We start from the raw sequence: 20,172 nt of genomic DNA, 5'->3' as shown, positions 1-20,172 counted from the left end.
TGGAGGCCTTTCTTAACATTAGTCAAAAGGTAGAATAATTTCAACGTGATTTACAGTAGCGTAGTTTAGTTTAGTTTATTGTCACATGTTGTGAAAGCGTTTTGTTGCGTGCTAACCAAACAGCAGAAAGGTAATGCGCGATTTCAATTGAGCCACCCACAGTGTACAGATACATAAAGGGATAATATGAATAACATTGAGTTCAAGATATAGTCCAGTAAAGTCCAATCAAAGAGGCCGAGGATCTCCAAGAAGGTAGATAGTAGTTCAGGACTGCTCCCTAGTTGGTTCAGTTGTCTGATAATAGCTGAGATTAATCTGTCTGTGAAACTGAAGGTGTGCGTTTTCACACTTCTATTTCATGTATATTCATCATATCATATCATCATATTTTTGAGCGGCACGGTGGCGCAGAGGTAAATGCAGCGCTGGAGACCTGGGTTTGATCCCCTGCACATTAACACTGCCCTACACACACACTAGGGATAATCTTACATTTACACCAAGCCAGTTAGCCTACAAACCAATACATCTTTGGAGTGTGGAAGGAAACTGAAGATCTCAGAGAAAACCCAAGCAAGCGTCAGAGACACGGGTTTGATCCCGGCTGGGGATGTTGTACGTACAGAGTCTGTTGAACATACAAACTCTGTTGAACGTACAAACTCATACATACATACAGCACCCCTAGTCGGGATCGAACCTGGGTCTCTGACACTGTAAATGGTAGCTCCTACTGCTACACCACTGTGCCGCCCAAAGGTTTTAAAGAAGATTCGAGGTTGAACATTCAAATCTAACAAAGTTTGAAATAATATATTTATAGTTCGGGACAGGCAATTCAAAATGGACATGGTTCAGTGTTCATATTGTCCGTGATATACAAATGGAAGCTCCCACTTTCTATCTGGGTGTGATTATAGTTCCCACAAAAAGATGGGGCAACATAAAAATACCTCAAAAGGAATAACTTAAGAAGGGTTTTGGCCCAAAACGTTGCCTATTTCCTTCGCCCCATAGATGCTGCCACACCCGCTGAGTTTCTCCAGCATTTTTGTCTACCTTCAAAAGGAATAACACCAGATTAATGCACAAGTTTCCTACAGGAATAAAATTCATTGTAAATTCTTCTTGAAATAGCTACTAAAAGATACAGCTCAGATTCCGTACATCCATTTGAAACGAGGGAGACATTCATAATAACCATCTGACTCTGCCTCACAATAATTTATTGGGTTTGAATACTGTTGAAACAAACTTCATTTCTTGGGCCAGTAAATCAATAACACTTAATCTGCTTGTTCCGAAAGAGATAAAACTTGGATTCGTTGACATATATTTATGGAGCAAATGTCAAGGTATTTCTAGTCACTAAATCAGGTGTTTATGCTCATGGTAGGGTGTGATCAGTTGAGTTAGATGACAGAAATCGTAAATCTCATCCCCCATATGCAAGATATTATAGATTTGATTTATATTTCAATTGAAATGCATTGATGGGAATTCAAGGCCTGAGGAGCAGGACACCACCAAGGTTGAATTGGTCAATAGCAAGGAATGAATAGTTTAGGATGCAATAATGAAGGTTATATACTTTGAAAGCACGTGAACCCATGAAAGAAAAGGATACTGCAAGGACAGGGTCTCGACTGTTTCCGCTGTGAAGGGACAAGTTTGTTTCAGTTTAGTTTAGTTTAGGTTGGAAATACAGTATGTAATCATGGAAACATAGAAAATAGATGCAGGAGTAGGCCATTCGGTCCTTCGAGCCTGCACCACCATTCAATATGATCATGGCTGATCATCCAACTCAGTATCCCGTACCTGCCTTCTCTCCATACCCCCTGATCCCTTTAGCCACAAGGGCCACATCTAACTCCCTCTTAAATATCGCCAATGAACTGTGCCTCAACTACCTTCTGTGGCAGAGAATTCCAGAGATTCACCACTCTCTGTGTGAAAAATGTCTTTCTCACCTCGGTCCTAAAAGATTTCCCCCTAAAAGATTTCCCTCTTAAAGATAGCGGAGTCAGGGGATATGGGGAGTAGGCAGGAACAGGGTACTGATTGTGGATGATCAGCCATGATCACAAGGAATGGCGGTGCTGGCTCGAAGGGCCGAATGGCTTAGCTCCTGCACCTATTGTCTATTGTCTACTTATTAAACCATATTAAATATTTAATGCATAATTTGTGCGGCACGGTGGCGCAGCGGTAGAGTTGCTGCCTTTTAGCGCCAGAGTCTCAGGTTGGTGTCTGTACGGAGTTTGTACGTTCTCCCCATGACCTGCTTGGGTTTTCTCCGAGATCTTCAGTTTCTTCCCACACTCCAAAGACGTACAAGTTTGTAGGTTAATTGGCTTGGTGTAAATGTAAATTGCCCCTAGTGTGTGTAGGATGGTGTGGGATCGCCAGTCGGCGCGGACTCGGGGGGCCGAAGGGCCTCTTTCCGTGCTGTATCTCTAAACTAAACTATACTAAACATGGGAAAGGGAAATGCTTTGGTCAATCAGATTTTTATTTAATTGGCTTAATTTAAATGTATAGGAAGGAACTGCAGAGGCTGGTTTAAACCGAAGATACCTATAGGCACAAAATGATGTGAGTCAGATAGCATCTCTGGAGGTAGACAAAATTGCTGGAGAAACTCAGCGGGTACGGCAGCATCTATGCAGCGAAGGAAATTGGCATTTCCTATTTCCTTCGCTCCATAGATGCTGCCGGACCCGCTGAGTTTCTCCAGCAATTGTGTCTACCTTCGATTTTCCAGCATCTGCAGTTCCCTCTTGAAACAAAGAAACATAGAAAATAGGTGCAGGAGTAGGCCATTCGGCCCTTCGAGCCTGCACCGCCATTCAATATGATCATGGCTGATCACCCAACTCAGTATCCTGTACCTGCCTTCTCTCCATACCCCCTGATCCCTTAAGCCACAAGGGCCACATCTAACTCCCTCTTAAATGTAACCAATGAACTGTGGCCTCAACTACCTTCTGTGGCGGAGAATTCCACAGATTCACCACTCTCTGTGTGAAAAATGTTTTCCTCATCTCAGTCCTAAAAGATTTCCCCCTTATCCTTAAACTGGGAAGGAAAGGAATAGGTAACATTCCGAGTCGAGACGAAGGCTCTTATCCGGAAACATCACCTATTCCTTCTCTCCAGAGATGCTGTCTGGCCCGCTGAGTTGCTCCAGCTTCTGTATCTATCATTGTTTGAATTGTATTTGATTATTTCTACATGTTGCTAAGTGGTTCAAGTGTGTAATTTGCATTGTTTTTAAATATTTGATTATTTGATGCTTTTTGGACTTTCGAGATACAACGTGGCAACAGGCTCTTCATCACACTGGGATGAAAGGACTACTGTATAACTCAATGCCATCACAGTTCCAGATTTACTTAAAAAAATTCCAAACATACATTTAGATTTTATGCTTCACAATTCTTTTTATTAGATTTGGTATTAAAAAAATGCCCAGATAATATTTCTGTAGATTTCATTGACTTCAAGAACAATGGAATAAGATTGGAGCGGCAGTCAGATTATTATATTATACAGAGCTCCTGGCAAAATATTATTAATTTATGTTATACTGGCCATCACCCGCATCAATAAAATTGTTCGAATATTGCAAGCTTTATTAGCAAATTTTCTTTTGAAAAATAGAAAATGAAAATGAAATATTGTGAAATGAAAATAATTTATTTTACAATATAAATATGCTTTGCAATGCATAACGGTACATGCATTATTCAAAGTTGTGCTGCAAAACAGTAACTCAAATGAATGAAGATTTGTTGCTCAACTTCAATGTAATAAAAGAATCTGGAAGTTAAGGCTTTGTCATAATTTCTGTCCGTCAAACAGCATTAATTATGAATGTTGATTGTGGTTGGCAAATCTCGCTGCGAATACATCAAGTTGATGAAGTATGAATTGCAACTTTTTTCCCCCCAGTGGAATAGTTGCAGCCAATTCTGTTGTCGATGGGTGCAGAGTTAGAAGCTTCATTGATTTTCTAATATCGCCATCAGGGCAGCACGGTGGCACAGCGGTAGAGTTGATACCTTGCAGCGTACAGGATCCGGGTTCAATCCTGTCTACGGGTGCTGTCTGTACGGAGTTTGTACGTTCTCACCGTGACCTGCGTGGGTTTTCTCCAAGATCTACAGTTTCTTCCCACACTTCAAAGACGTACAGGTTTGTAGGTTAATTGGCTTGATTTACATGTAAAATTCTCCCTAGTGTAGTGTTAATGTGCAGGGATCACTGGTCGGTGTGGACTCAGTGGGCCGAATGGCCTGTTTCCGCGCTGTATCTCTAAACTAAACATACAGGTTTGTAGGTTGTATAAGAAGGAACCGCTTTAAGCCAAAAATAGACACAAAGTGCTGGAGTAACTCAGCGGGTCAGGCAGCATCTCTGGAGAAAAGAATAGGTACCTTATCACATCAAGACCCTTCTTCAGAGTTTCAAATTCTCAATAACAATGCATGAAGTGATGGTGGTGAAATGAGGATTTTCTCGGTCTGGATATTGTGGGAGGATGTGAATTAGAAATGGGGTTCGGATTCCCTCTCCCCTGACTCTCAGTCTGATGAAGGGTCTCGACACAAAATGTCATCTATTGCTTTTCTCCAGAGATGCTGCCTGACCTGCTGAGTTACTCCAGCATTTGGTGTCTATATAGCTCAGGTTTGTAGGTTAATTGGCCTTTGGTAAAGATTGTAAATTGTCCCGAGTGCTAGCGCAGGGGGTTAGCTGGTCGGCGCGGACATGGGGAGCCGAAGGACATGTTTCCGAACAGTATCTCTAAACTAAACTAAACCTTAGATTTCATGCACAATTGGCAGAGTTAAATGCTGCATTTATTGATGCCTGTGCTTCGTGATCTGTTTGCAGACTTGTGTTCCACAGGTTTTAGTGGAACTAAACATCATGGGTGCAATAACCTTCTACAAAGGAAATTTCACGCTGCCCGTCATGCATGAGTTACGTGGGGCTGAGCTAATTGCTCGTGAAAACTGGTTGAGTTCCACTCAACATTATTGTAATTCAAGTTACAGTCGAGCGTTGCATAATTTTCCAGTGAGCTGTGTATGTGATTTTGTTTTCATTTGTTTATACCATGTTGACAACCCTTTATCCATCCCAAATTGCCCATGGACTGAGGAGGCAGGCAATGCAGAACCGCAGATGTTGCTTTATGCCGAAGATGGACACAAGGTGCTGGAGTCACTCAGCGGGTCAGGCAGAACCTCTGGCTGATGTTTCGGGTCGGGAACCTTCTTCAGTCTGAACGTCACCCATCCTTTTTCTCCAGAGATGCCGCCTGACTCGCTGAGTTTCGCCAACATTTTGTGCCTATCTTCGGTATAAACCACATTGACTGGGATGGAGTCAGAAATGAGACAAACAAGCTAATGAAACATAGAAACATAGAAAATAGGTGCAGGATTAGGCCATTTGGAGCCAGCACCGCCATTCAATATGATCATGGCTGATCATCCTAAATCAGTGCCCCGTTCCTGCTTTCTCCCCATATACCTTGATTCTGTTAGCCCTAAGAGCTAAATTTAACTGTCTAAACAGTTAAACAAAACAGTCCAAAGCAAGCGCTGTCTGCGGAGGGCGCTCAGCATCGCCAAGGACTGCTCTCACCCCAACCATGGACTGTTTACCCTCCTACCATCCGGGAGGCACTACAGGTCTCTCCGTTGCCGAACCAGCAGGTCGAGGAACAGCTTCTTTCCGGCGGCTGTCACTCTACTCAACAACGTACCTCGGTGACTGCCAATCACCCCCCCCCACCCCCCGGACACTTATTATTATTTATTCAAATCGTTTGCTATGTCGCTCTTCCAGGGAGATGCTAAATGCATTTCGTTGTCTCTGTACTGTACACTGACAATGACAATTAAAATTGAATCTGAATCTGAATCTGAATCTAACTCCCTCTTATTCTTATAACAAATGTAAAGCAATTTGGTCAACTCGAGTTGTTTTTTAAATGTGCTATATAATAAATGTGACTTGACTCTTGAAAACCGAGTCCACACCGACAATGATGGCAGAATAGCAGATATCTCTTTTCCGGCGTAAATACCAAGCAAACAGACTTTTGATTTGTTTTGTATTCAGATAGTTTCATGTGCATCGTGACAAATACTGGCATTTAATTCCAGATTCATCAGCTCTCATGATGAGGGAAACAAACTTACAACTGTTGTTTAGTTAACTGAGAACAGAGGAGGAAAGACTACACCTTCCTTGAAAGGGGAAATAGTTTAGTTTAAGATGGACACAATATGCTGGAGTAACACAGTGGGACAGGCAGCATCTCTGGAGGTGAGGTTACGGGACGAGACCTTCTTCAGTTTAGTTTAGTTTAGTTTAGTTTAGAGATACAGCGTTCAAACAGGCCCTTCGGCCCACCGAGTCCACGCCGACCAGCGATCCCCACACACCAACACACCATCCAACACACATTAGGGACAATTTACAATTTTGCCGAAGCCAATTAACCTACAAACCTGTATGTCTTTGGAGTCTACTCAACAACGTACCTCGGTGACTGCCAATCACCCCCCCCCCCCCCCCGGACACTTATTATTATTTATTCAAATCGTTTGCTATGTCGCTCTTCCAGGGAGATGCTAAATGCATTTCGTTGTCTCTGTACTGTACACTGACAATGACAATTAAAATTGAATCTGAATCTGAATCTGAATCTGTGGGGGGAAACCGGAGCACCCGGAGAAAACTCACGTAGGTCACGGGAGAACATACAAACTCCGTACAGACAAGCACCCGTAGTCAGGATCGAACCCGGGTCTCTGGAACTGTACAGGGCCTGTCTCACTTGCCGATTTTTTTTCGGCGACTGCCAGCGTCATATCAGTGTCGCCAAAAGATTTTGAACATTTCAAAATCCAGCGGCGATAAAAAAAATGTTGCGACACTTGAAAAAACACCGCGGGTCAATAGGTCATCACGCCGTGTCACGCCGCAAATTTTTCGGTGACCTGATACGTCAGTGAATGATGCCGGCAGTCGCGGGGAAAATCGGCAAGTGGGACAGGCCCTTTAGGCAGCAACTCTACCACTGTGCCACCGTGCCGCACACTGAAATTCATGGAGCTCTGTTCCTGTTACAGAACCTTATCCAATTCTACATCATCAGCTCAATGGCACAGTTTAAAGTAGCTTCAATAATATGGCTTTTATTATTGATTAATTCTATATGCTTGGTTCAATATCTGTTTTTTGGATCTGCAGGATCATTAAAAACTGAAACCATTATCTAAATTACTCCATCAAAGTGAATTATTCATCTTTCTAAATGATTTTAATGAAAATTAAGGGAGCTATTCAGAAGATACCAGATTGCTTTACCTATGAAATGCAGTTTCGACGAAATAACCTTTCGATCAATCTAACAAGTTCCAATTTTTAAAACTATCTGCCTCATAGTTCTTCCCTCTTCTCCCCTCTCCCATCAGGCGAAAGGTACAGGTGTGAAAACGCACACCTCCAGATTCAGGGACAGTTTCTTCCCAGCTGTTATCAGGCAACTGAATCATCCTCCCACAACTAGAGAGCAGCCCTGAACTACTATCTACCACATTGATGACGTTCGGAATGTCCTTGATCAGACTTTACTGGCTTTACCTTGTACTAAACGTTATTCCCTTATCGTGGATCTATAAACTGCAAATGGCTCGATTGTAATCATGTATTGTCTTTCCACTGACTGGATAGCATGCAACAAAAAGCTTTTCACTGTAGACAATAAACAATAGACAATAGATGCAGGAGTAGGCCATTCGGCCCTTCGAGCCAGCACCGCCATTCAATTTGACCATGGCTGATCATCCCCAATCAGTACCCCATTCCTGCCTTTTCCCCATATCCCCGGACTCCACTACTTTTAAGAGCCCTATCTAGCTCAGTCTTGAAAACATCCAGAGAACCTGCCTCCACCGCCCTCTGAGGCAGAGAATTCCACAGACTCACCACTCCCTGTGAGAAAAAGTGTTTCCTCGTACACGAGACAATAATCTATTGAGAGAAGGGTCTCGACCCGAAACGTCGCCTATTTCCTTCGCTCCATAGATGCTGCCGCACCCGCTGAGTTTCTCCAGTATTTTTGTCTACCATAAACTAGACAGTCGTTGTTAATGATTTTGATTGTCAAAACTTGAAATAACTCCCTCTTAATTTTACCAGCAGCATTCTCCAGATCAGTGCGATCCACCCAATCCATGCTCTCCGTATATGACAGTTAGACCAGGATCTCTCTTTATTAAACACTTTGTAGTTAAAGGATTTCAAAGAACACAATTGCGTTAAAACTAAATTATCACAAGGATTTGTAAATGGATAATATTTTCCTCTCTGTCAGTTGAATTGCTTAATTGCTTAAAATAAATAGTTACACGTGTTTGAAAATGAATGATTGAGGTGTTTAGGAAACAGTAGCATTAAGGGTATAATGGGCAGCACGGTGGCGCAGCGGTAGAGTTGCTGCCTTACAGCGACAGAGACCCGGGTTTCATTCTGACCACGGGCGCTGTCTGTACGGGGTTTGTACGTTCTCACCGTGACCGTGTGGGTTTTCTCCAGGTGCTCCAGTTTCCTCTCACACTCCAAAGACGTGCAGGTTTGTAGGTGATTTGGCTTCTGTAAATTGTAAATTGTCCCTAGTGTGTAAGGTAGTGCTAGTGTAAGGGGTGATCGTGGGGTCAGCAGGAACTCAGTCGGCCAGAGGGACTATATGCACGCTGTATCTCTAAAGTCTGAAGGGTCACTGTTTGAACAATGGATCTTAGTGCTAGCCGGAATATAGAGATCATAAATTCATCTTGAGAACGAACTTCCTGTCAAGGTTGGAAATAGATTATTTCTGCCTGAGACAGGCACTTCAAGGTGGCAGGTAAGTGATGGGAGGAAGTAGTCTAGAGTGAAAGCAAGGCAAAAGAGATCATAATTTACAATCAAAGTAAGAGTTATGCTCAAGGCAATTATTTTGAAAATATGACAGACTTGGGAGAAATCTGATGCATGATTGACCAGTTAATGTATGAAACTCTGGAAATTATAAGAACATTGGGCAACTTTATAATATATTTAACCCAAAAGCATACATACTAGGAAAGAATAATGGGAATAGAGGCCAACATAGTGAAGGTACTGGCCCACCGAGTCCGCGCCGACCAGCGACCCCCGCACACTAGCACTATCCTACACACGCCAGGGACAATTGACAACTTTACCGAGCCAATTAATCTCCAAACCTGTATGTCTCTGGAGTGTGGGAGGAAACCAGAGCTCCCGGAGAAAACCCACACAGGTCCCACTAAGTTACTCCAACATTTTGTGTAAACTAGCCTGTTGAGTTTTTTTTAGGCACATTCTGCTTCTTATCCTGGATCCAACTGACTTGAGTTTCAGAAATATACTGGAAAACCTTTAGGTAAGCTCCTTTAGTGCGCCATTCAGTACCCGGCAGCGAGGGTAATTACCCGAGTAGGTGCTGTCAACAAAAAGCAACACAGATTCAATCTGAAGACTAACCGCCCCATCAGTTTACTCTCCATCAACAGCCATTTGCTGGAAGCATTGCTGACAATGCTGTGAAGAAGCACTTAGTCACTAATAACCTGTTTAGCATTGCTCTGTCTGAGTTTTTCTGAGATTACTCAGCCTTAGACCTCATTGCAGGTTTAGTTCAGACAAATAGTGGGCAGCACAATGGCACAGCTGTAGCGTCGTTGCCTTACAGCGCCAGAGACCCGGGTTCGCTCCTGACCGCAGGTACCGTCTGTACGGAGTTTGCACTCTCTCCCTGTGACCCGTGTCGGTTTTCTCAAATGTATTTGTTTTCCTCCCACACTCCAAAGACGTAAAGGTTTGTAGATTAATTGGATTGGTCTAAGTGTAAAATTGTCCCTAGTGTGTGTAGGATAGTGTTAGTGTGCAGGGATCGCTGGTCGGTGCAGAATCGGTGGGCCAAAGGGCCTGTTTCTGCGCTGTATCTCTAAACTAAACTAAACTAGAAAAGAACTGAGTTTGTATAGGAAGGAACTGCAGATGCTGGTTTACACTGAAGATAGACACAAAATGCTGGAGTAACTCAGCGGGACAGGCAGCATCTCTGGAGAGAAGGAATGGGTGACGTTTCGGGTCGGGAACCTTCTTCAGACTTGAGAAGAGAAAAAAATAACTGAACTGTATAAACTCAAATGAGAGTTATAGTTAGTGACATCAAGGTAGTAGCTGACTCCGAGGCATCGAGGAACTCTGCTAAAGATGAAATCAGTAGCAAGCAAGAGCAATATTTTCAAACTTGCATGGGTTTTCTGCGGGTGCTCCGGTTTCCTCCCACATTCCAACAACATGCAGGATTCTAGGTTAATTGGCTCGTGTAAAAATTGTTCCCAGTGTATAGTGTAGAACTAGTCTGATCGGGTGGTCGTTAGTCAGCGCGGGCTCAGTGGGTCGAAGTGGATTCCACGCCGAATCTCTAAACCAAACTAAATCAAAGGGCAGTATTTGCAAATATTATTGATGCCTAAATATTTTTCCAATTCCAGTTACATTTTCCATGCCTTGGAGGCTGTGAGGCTGCATTTAGAGTATTGTGTTCAGTCCTTGGCACCATTTCGTAGGAAAGATGTTGTCAAGCTGGAAAGGGTGCAGAAGATTTACGAGGATTTTGACATGGTTTGAGCTATAGGGAGAGGTTGAGCAGGCTGGGACTTTATCCCATGGACTCGCAGGAGAGGAGCGGTGATCTTATAGAGGTGTACAAAATCATGAGAGGAATAGATTGGGTATACACACAGATTCTCTTGCCCATAGTAGGGAAATCGAGAACCAGAAGTCACAGCTAACACTTGCATTCCCTCTCTCTCCATCCCTCCCCCATCCTAGTCATCCTTCTAATTTCACTGCTGTCCTGCATTGTTTTACTGTTCCACTAGTTAGTTTCATTTCTAATTACCTTCTCCAGGGCCAACAATGGACCTTGTAAATCTTCTCTGCAGCCTTCCCAGCTTGACTGCATACAGGTACACCAGGCAGTGAAGAAAGCAAATGGCACGTTGGCCTTCATAGCGAGAGGATTTGAGTAGAGGAGCAAGGGGGTACTACTGCAATTGCACTGGGCCCTGGTGGGACCACACCTGGAGTATTGTGTGCAGTTTTGGTTCTCCTAATTTGAGGAAGGACATTCTTGCTATTGAGGGAGTGCAGCACAGGTTCACCAGGTTAATTCCCGGGATGGCGGGACTGACATATGATGAACGAATGGGTCGACTGGGCTTAGATTCACTGGAATTTAGAAGGGTGAGAGGTTATCTTATAGAAACATATAAAATTCTTAAGGGATTGGACAGGCTAGATGCAGGAAAAATGTTCCCCATGCTGGGGGAGTCCAGAACCAGGGGTCACAGTTTAGGAATAAAAGGTCAACCAATTAAGACTGAGATGAGGAAAAACGTTTTCACCCAGAGAGTTGTGAATCTGTGGAATTCTCTGCCACAGTAGGCAGTGGAGGCCAATTCTCTGGATGTTTTCAAGAGAGAGTTAGATATAGCTCTTTGGGCTAATGGAATCAAGGGATATGGGAGAAAGCAGGAACGGGGTACAGATTTTGGATGATCTGCCATGATCATATTGAATGGCGTTGCAAGCTCGAAGGGCTGATTGGACTACTCCTGCACCTATTTTCTATGTTTCAATTTTTCCAATAAAATAGTTCCAAAAACGGAACATCTTTGATCATCATTGCTGGCTTTGATTTGTCCTTTTGCAGACCTTCCATTCATTTGTTCTTTGCACCTCTTCGTATCTCTAGTTTCCCTCTCCCCTGACTCTCGGTCTGAAGAAGGGTCTCAACCCGAAACGTCACCTACTCCTTTTCCCCAGAGATGCTGCCTGACCCTCTGAGATACTCCAGCATTCTGTGTCTATCTTCGGTGTAAACCAGCATCTGCAGTTCTTTCCTACACGTGAAATATAAATATGTGAATGCGCTGATAAATATTGTCAGAAAGAAGTTGATCCTTGTGTATTTGGCCGGCAACAATAGTTTAACCTTAATGATTCCCTCATAAGTTCTTGAGTGATCGGAGAAGAATTAGACCATTTGGCCCATCAAATCTAGCCTGCCATTCAATCATGGCTGATCTATCTTTCCCTATCTCAACCCTATTCTCCTGCCTTCTCAGCATAACCCATGTCAACGCCTATAGAAATACTGTGGGCTTTGTCAACCAATTTGTATTAGTGCCAAAAGCCAAAATTACATCTCGTAAACATATACTCTTTAAAATAAATTTAATGCAGATTTTCCAACCTTTAGTTATTCCATACATTGTTGATACTTTCTTAAGTGACCAAATTATTCATTATCTTTCGTCAGAATTGACAAACAGACTGAAACATTAACTCAATTTCTCGTTCCATAAATGCTTATCATAAATATTACCAGCATTTTACACTTTATTTCTGTTTTCCAAGCTGTCTTCTTTTTCCATTATTTATTCCACAGTATTTACTTTATTATTTAATTTACTTTATTATTCACACTATCCATTATTTAATATGTTCATCTTCAGAGGAGTAAGGTGAGCCGGGCATTAGTAGCCAAATGAGCCTCTTAAAGAAATATCTTGAGACAAAAAATATCGGCAAATGTACGAAATATCATTCTTTTTCTTAAATACCTAAGAGGGGCATCATGGTGGTGCAGCAGCAAAGTTGCTGCTTTACAGCGCCAGAGACCGTGGTTCGATTCTGACTATGGGCGCTTGTCTGTACAGAGTTTGTACGTTAACCATATAACCATATAACAATTACAGCACGGAAACAGGCCATCTCGACCCTTCTAGTCCGTGCCGAACACGTATTCTCCCCTAGTCCCATACACCTGCGTTCAGACCATATCCCCCCATTCCTTTCCCGTCCATATAACTATCCAATTTATTTTTAAATGATAAAAACGAACCTGTCTCCACCACCTTCACTGGAAGCTCATTCCACACAGCCACCACTCTCTGAGTAAAGACAATTTACGTTCTCCCCGTGACCTGCGTGGGTTTTCTCCGGGATCTCCGGTTTCCTCCCACTCTCCAATGACGTACCGGTTTGTAGGCCAATTGGCTTCTGTAAATTGTAAATTGTCCCTAGTGCGTGTAGGGTAGTACTAGTGCATGGGGATCGCTGGCCAGCTCGGACTTGGTGGGCCGAAGGGCCTATTTACGCGCTGCATCTCTAAACTAAACTAAAGTAAACTACCTGAGATAAGTGATGCCAATTGCCGGGAATTATTTGGACATTTGTGGGTACTTCAGCAAGCACTGGAATAAAAAAACAAATAAAATGAGTCTAATGGATCTCTGTCACACTCTCTAATTGGGGTCACACAAGCTGCTCTTGCTTAGGAAATTAAATAACTTATCTGTTAATTAAAGAATAGATTGGATGCAATTTCTGACTTGCTGATGTGTAGATTGAAATTGCTTTAGTTTAATTTAGTTTAGTTTAGAGATACAGCGCAGAAACAGGCCCTTCGACCCACCAAGTCCGCACCGACCAGAGATGCCCGTACACCAACACTATCCTACACACACTAGGGACAATTTACAATTTTACCACGCCATTTAGCCTACAAACCTGTACGTCTTTGGAGTGTGGGAGGGAACTGGAGATTCCGGAGGAAACACATGAAGTTCACGGGGTGAACGTGCAAACTCCGTACTGACAAGCGATCGCAGCCAGGATCGAACCCGGGTCTCTGGCGCTGTAATGCAGCAACTCTACCACTGCGCCACTGTGCAGCTCTGATGTTGATGGCACAGTTTTAAATGACTGGATATACAATCCAACGGGTACACTAACCATCAAGAGATGAGAGTTCAAATCCCACCTCAGTGGTTGTGAAATTTAAATCCAGTTAATAAACCCAAAAAAACCCAGACGTCTTTGATAAGAGTGGCCTGAAAATGACTGAATTATTGCACAAAGCAAGCTTGTTCACTACTAACTGTCATACAAAAAAATCTGCCAAAGAATGACACAAAATGCTGAAGTAACTCACCAGGTCAGGCAGCATCTCTGGAGAAAATGGATAGGTTTCATTTCTGGTCGGGACCCTTCTTCCAACTGAAGTTAGATGAAGGGCCCCAACCTGAAAATTCACCGATCCATGTTCTCCAGAGATGCTGCCTCATGCGCTGAGTTTCTCCAGCGTTTTGTGTTCTAAACTAAACTAAAGATGTCCCATTCATAAAGCTGACCGCATCTAATTCTGCTAATGATGCCCAATGTATCCACACTCCATTGTCAGCAAAGTTATAAAATTGGTCATTGAAGTACCCTCAAATGGCACTTCAGATGTTCCAAAGGCACCAAAGGTCTTATATTGGAGGCTTAAAATATTTATCACAAAAAAAGCGATAATACATTCCTGGAGTTCTGCCATGACTTTATTTTATGGATTATCTGAAAAAAATACTTTTGTTTCTTTTGTCTGATTTGATACAAAATGCCAACCTTCATTAAAAGTGTTGATCAACTGTTGATTGGCCACATAACAGATAAACAGTGTCGAGAGGATAAGGAGGAAGTTCTTTAGTCAGAGGGTGGTGAATCTGTGGAGTTCATTGCCACTGACAGCCAAGTCAATGGATATTTTTAAGGTCATAAGGGATAGGATCAGAATTAGGCCATTCGGTTGATCCAGTCTACTCCGCCATTCAATAAAGGCTGATCTATCTCTCCCTTCCAATCCCATTCTCCTGCCTTCTCTCCATAACCCCTGACAACCGTACTAATCAAGAGTCTATCTATCTCTGCCTTAAAAAATATCCGCTGACTTGGCCTCCACAGCCTTCTGTGGCAAAGAATTCCACAGATTTATGGCGGAGATTGGCAGACTCTTGACCAGTACGGTTGTCAGGGGTTACGGGGAGAATGGGGCTGAGATGGAAAGATAGATCAGCCATGATTGAATGGCGGAGTAGACTTTACAGGCCGATTGATCTAATTCTGCTCCAAGAACTTATGAACTTATGAAGAGTGTTTTATTGTCGTATATCCCGAAACGGATCAATAAAATATTTTTCACTTGCAGCAGCTCAACAACGATTTAAAACACAGAGGAGTACGGATGAAGTGAAAGCACTGAAATACAATTAATAGATCAGATAGAATAGGGAACAGCCAAATGATTAGGGCACGTGAGTTCATAAATCCTGTAAACTTCATCATGATATTATTTTATGAAGTCTCAAGGTTTTCATGTTATTGCTGAGATTGTTCCAATCTAATAAACCTTTAGCCAGACAGCCTTTGAGAAATCCAGTGTAATTGAAATCAATATATTTAATGAACAGTAATTATGCCTGAAGGCAGTTCGTCTGCTCAAAACTAAGCAACAATATTGTTTCAGATCCAGTGATCAGTTGTTATCATAGTTCTGATCAAGAGAATAAGAGTTTCGACATTAGTTGGAGTAAAGATTTATTTTTTGCAGTGATGTAAATAATTTTGAATGTTAGCAATCATTATGTTCATGAGATCATCAGCGCAGAATTAGGCCACTCAGCCCTGTCCCACTGTACAAGTTCATTCAAGAACTCTCCCGAGTTTAAAAAAAAAATCGAACTCATGGTAAGCACGGAGAATGAATGTAGCGGGTACGTCGGAGGTCGGGGACGTCTCTTAGTGGCTCGTAACGCTAACGGCAGGTACTCGGGAAGACTCGCTAACAGCAGGTAAGCTCGGGAAGACTCGTGAAGATTTTTCAACATGGTGAAAAATGTCCACGAGAGCCCTGAGTACCTACGAGCGGCCATTACCCGTAAATCTCCGAGATCGAATCGGGGCAAACACAGGAGAACTCTTGGAATGAACTCGTACCGTGACAGAGCTTTAAGTATACTCCGCCATTCAATCATGGCTGATCTATCTCTCCCTCCTAACCCCATTTTCCTGCCTTCTCCCCATAACCCCTGACACCCACGCTAATCAGGAATCTGTCTATCTCTGCCTTAAAAATATCCATTCATTTGGCCTACACAGCCTTCTGTAGCAGTGAATTCCACAGATTCACCACATTCTGACTAAAATAAATTCATCCTCATCTCCTTCCTAAAGGAGCCTTCTTTAATTCTGAGGCTGTGCCCTCTGGTCCTGGACTCTCCCACTAGTGGAAACATCCTCTCCACGTCCACTCTATCCAGGCCTTTCACAATTCAGTAAATTTCAATGAGGTTGTTCTTCATCCTTCTAAACTTCAATGAGTACATTACAGGCCATCAAATGCTTATCATACATTCTTGGGATAACCTCCTCTGGATTCTCTCCAACGTCAGCACACCCCTTCTCAGATATGGGGCCCAAAACTCCTCACAATACATAGAAACATAGAAACATAGAAATTAGGTGCAGGAGTAGGCCATTCGCCCCTTCGAGCCTGCACCGCCATTCAATATGATCATGGCTGATCATCCAACTCAGTATCCCGTACCTGCCTTCTCTCCATACCCACTGATCCCCTTAGCCACAAGGGCCACATCTAACTCCCTCTTAAATATAGCCAATGAACTGGCCTCAACTACCCTCTGTGGCAGAGAGTTCCAGAGATTCACCACTCTCTGTGTGAAAAAAGTTCTTCTCATCTCGGTTTTAAAAGATTTCCCCCTTATCCTTAAGCTGTGACCCCTTGTCCTGGACTTCCCCAACATCGGGAACATACTCCAAATGTGGTCTTATATAAGTGCCTTATATGTGAGATTGCCCCAATTGCAAAAGTTCAATGATTCAATGATACGTTACGTTCCTATTGAGTAGTAGCTCTACTCAATAACCAAAAATCTGTAGCCTCCTTTTGCTCTGGTATTTTATTTAATTCAAACATGTTTAATCGATAATGTTTTATTATTAATGTTTAATGTTTTATGTGGCATTCCTAACTGTCACTGTGTGTCGTGTTGTCACTTGCGGGCGGAGCACCAAGGCAAATTCCTTGTATGTGAATACTCAGCCAATAAACATATTAATTCATTCATTCATGGTCAGACCAAGATCCCTGTACAGGTACTTACAACAACTGGGACTTGAAAATGGCACCAAACTGGTGACTCTACACTGTCTCAATGTCCTACTGCTATACACTTCTGTATCTGAGATACTTATCTCAGATGTATCTAAGTGTGCGTATGTATATTGATACTTGTACTGAACCGTATACAAAAATTAATTTAATTGTAGCTCGGTGCATTTGATAAAAATGTATCATTGATTGTCACATTGTCACATTGTCAGTACATTGAAATTCTTTGTTGTTTTTCCATGCAATTCACAAAGTACACAAAAAAGTCGCCACATTTCTGGCACCGCCAAAGTACTCATTAGAGTCATGATAGCCACACTTTGTTCTTGGCCCCCCCACCCCCTACGCCGTCTCTTCCCTGAGTCCCTCTCCGTTCTCGGCCCACTGGGTGGGTCCGCGCAGACCAGCGATCCCCGCACATTAACACTACCCTATACCCACTAGGGACAAATTTTACATTCACCAAAGGCCAATTAACCCACATACCTCTACATCTTTGGAGTGTGGGAGGAAACTGGAGCACTCGGAGCACACAGGGAGAAGGTACAAACTCCATGCAGACAGCACCCGTAGTCAGGATCGAACCCGGGTCCCAGGCGCTGTGAGGCTGCAACTCTACCGCTGCGCCACCGTGCCACCCAGTCGATTAAAACTGAAAGATATTTAAAAATATTCAAGAACCACGATAAAATGTTTCGGAAATCAGACCAAAAATGTAAAACTACTGAGCAGCTCAATATTAATGGAACGAGCATTAATGATTCAAGGCCTGGAAGGTTCTAACATTTTGATTTAAACCTTTTAAATGTTTATGCTTAACACTTGTTTTTTAGATTGGTCGAGTTAAAATAGCCAAAGCCAAACTTAATTTGTCAAGCTGGCCTTAATTTATCTTTAAGATTTCATATTCTGCTTCCAAAACCAATACTGCAAATTGTCTTCCAATATCCACCTCAGAATGATGTACGTTTTATAGAGATTAACTGAAATCCCTACAGCACTATTAATAATTCAGCAAAATATGCTTTCAGAAATGTAATTATTGATTAATTAGTATATTCTGGAGACCTCAAAATCAATAATTTCTCCGACAGCTGGTTTTATCTAGGGTCGGGAGATTACGATATTGCTTGTGTTTGTTCCACTTTAATTACACTGCACAAATAACATGAGGCAGACTCCGTGCTATTGAAATTAATCCCCAGCTTCAAGTGCTTGACTTTGAACCTCGTGGAGGAAGATAAGCTATTTTTCTAGTCATGTGGAAGTAAACAAGAACGGAATTGCGTTCCTGAAGTTTTGGGGGCGGCACGGTGGTGCAGCGGTAGAGTTACTGCCTCACAGCGCCACAGACCCGGGTATCGATCCCGACTCTGGGTGCTGCCTGTACGGAGTTTTTACGTTCTCCCCGCGACCTGCATGGGTTTTCTCCGAGATCTTCGGTTTCCTCCCACACTCCAAAGACGTTGGTTTATTGTGTAGGAAGGAACTGCAGATGTTGGTTTAGACCGAAGATAGACACAAAATGCTGGAGTAACTCAGCGGGACCGGCAGCGTCTCTGGAGAACAGGAACGGGTGAGACGAGGAAGTAGGTTAATTGGGTTGGTAGAAATCTAAATTGTCCCACGTATGTGTCGGATATTGTAACGGGCCTGTCCCATTTAGGCGATATTTTAGGCAACTGCTGGCGACTGTCATAGTCGGAGTAGGCCACCGAAAATCCGGCGACAACCTACGTTATCCTGGGGACAACCTACGTCCGGAGAAGTCAAGCTACGCTCATTGGCGTCAAACCCACTGTCGGCGAAAAATGGTTCAACATGTTGTAAATTTAGCGGCGACCAGAAAGACTCTACGACTTTGTTTAAGAGGGAACTGCAGATGCTGGAGAATCGAAGGTTACACAAAAAAGCTGGAGAAACTCAGCGGGTGCAGCAGCATCTATGGAGCGAAGGAAATAGGCAACGTTTCGGGCCGAAACCCTTCTTCAGACTGATCGGGGGCGGGGGGGGGGGGGGGGACAAGAAAGGGAAAAGGAGGAGGAGCCCGAAGGCTGGGGGATGGGAGGAACACAGATCTATATCGGTGAGACCAAGCGGAGGTTGGGCGATCGTTTCGCCGAACACCTCCGCTCGGTCCGCAATAACCAAGCTGACCTCCCGGTGGCTCAGCACTTCAACTCCCCCTCCCACTCCGCCTCCGACCTCTCTGTCCTGGGTCTCCTCCATGGCCACAGCGAGCAGCACCGGAAATTGGAGGAACAGCACCTCATATTCCGTTTGGGGAGTCTACATCCCGGGGGCATGAACATCGAATTCTCCCAATTTTGTTAGTCCTTGCTGTCTCCTCCCCTTCCTCAGTCCCCCTGCTGTCTCCTCCCATCCCCCAGCCTTCGGGCTCCTCCTCCTTTTCCCTTTCTTGTCCCCACCCACCCCCGCCCCCGATCAGTCTGAAGAAGGGTTTCGGCCCGAAACGTTGCCTATTTCCTTCGCTCCACAGACTCTACGACTTGTTGCGCGACTGAGGAGACGACTCCCGGCGAACATTTGGTGACAAACTAGTTGCCTGTAGTTGCCTAAAAAAATCACCTAAGTGGGACAGGCCCATTGATGTGCGGGGATCGCTGGTCGGCGCGGACTCGGTGGTCCAAAGCGCCCGTTTTTTATGCGCTGTATTTCTAAACTAAACTAAACTAAACTGGAGGTGTCTGAAGTTGGTGGGGAAATGTCCACTTGCAGCTTACATTGTGGTAAAGTATGTCTACTACAAGAGGGACAGGTGCATCTTGAAGGACACTGGATCACCCATATCACCCCTTTGACACCTCCTTGCCCTGGATCTTTGAGCACATTGGCAAGCAGGCTGCAAATGTTCATTTTAAACCTGGGAGTGTTTTCACCAAAGGTGATTCCCATGTCACCGTGATAAATGAATGACCAAGTTTGAAATGCAGCGTTCTTTTCACTACTATTTATCTCCGTAAACCAGGTGCATATAAATCCTCTCCGCCGTTTCAGTTTTATGCCAAACATGCATCATGAAGATA

Source organism: Leucoraja erinacea, chromosome 31 (genome assembly GCF_028641065.1).
Source record: "Leucoraja erinacea ecotype New England chromosome 31, Leri_hhj_1, whole genome shotgun sequence".
NCBI classification, from domain to species: domain Eukaryota; kingdom Metazoa; phylum Chordata; class Chondrichthyes; order Rajiformes; family Rajidae; genus Leucoraja; species Leucoraja erinaceus.
The sequence above is the reverse complement of the archived record's forward strand: the minus strand, read 5'-3'. Positions refer to the sequence as shown.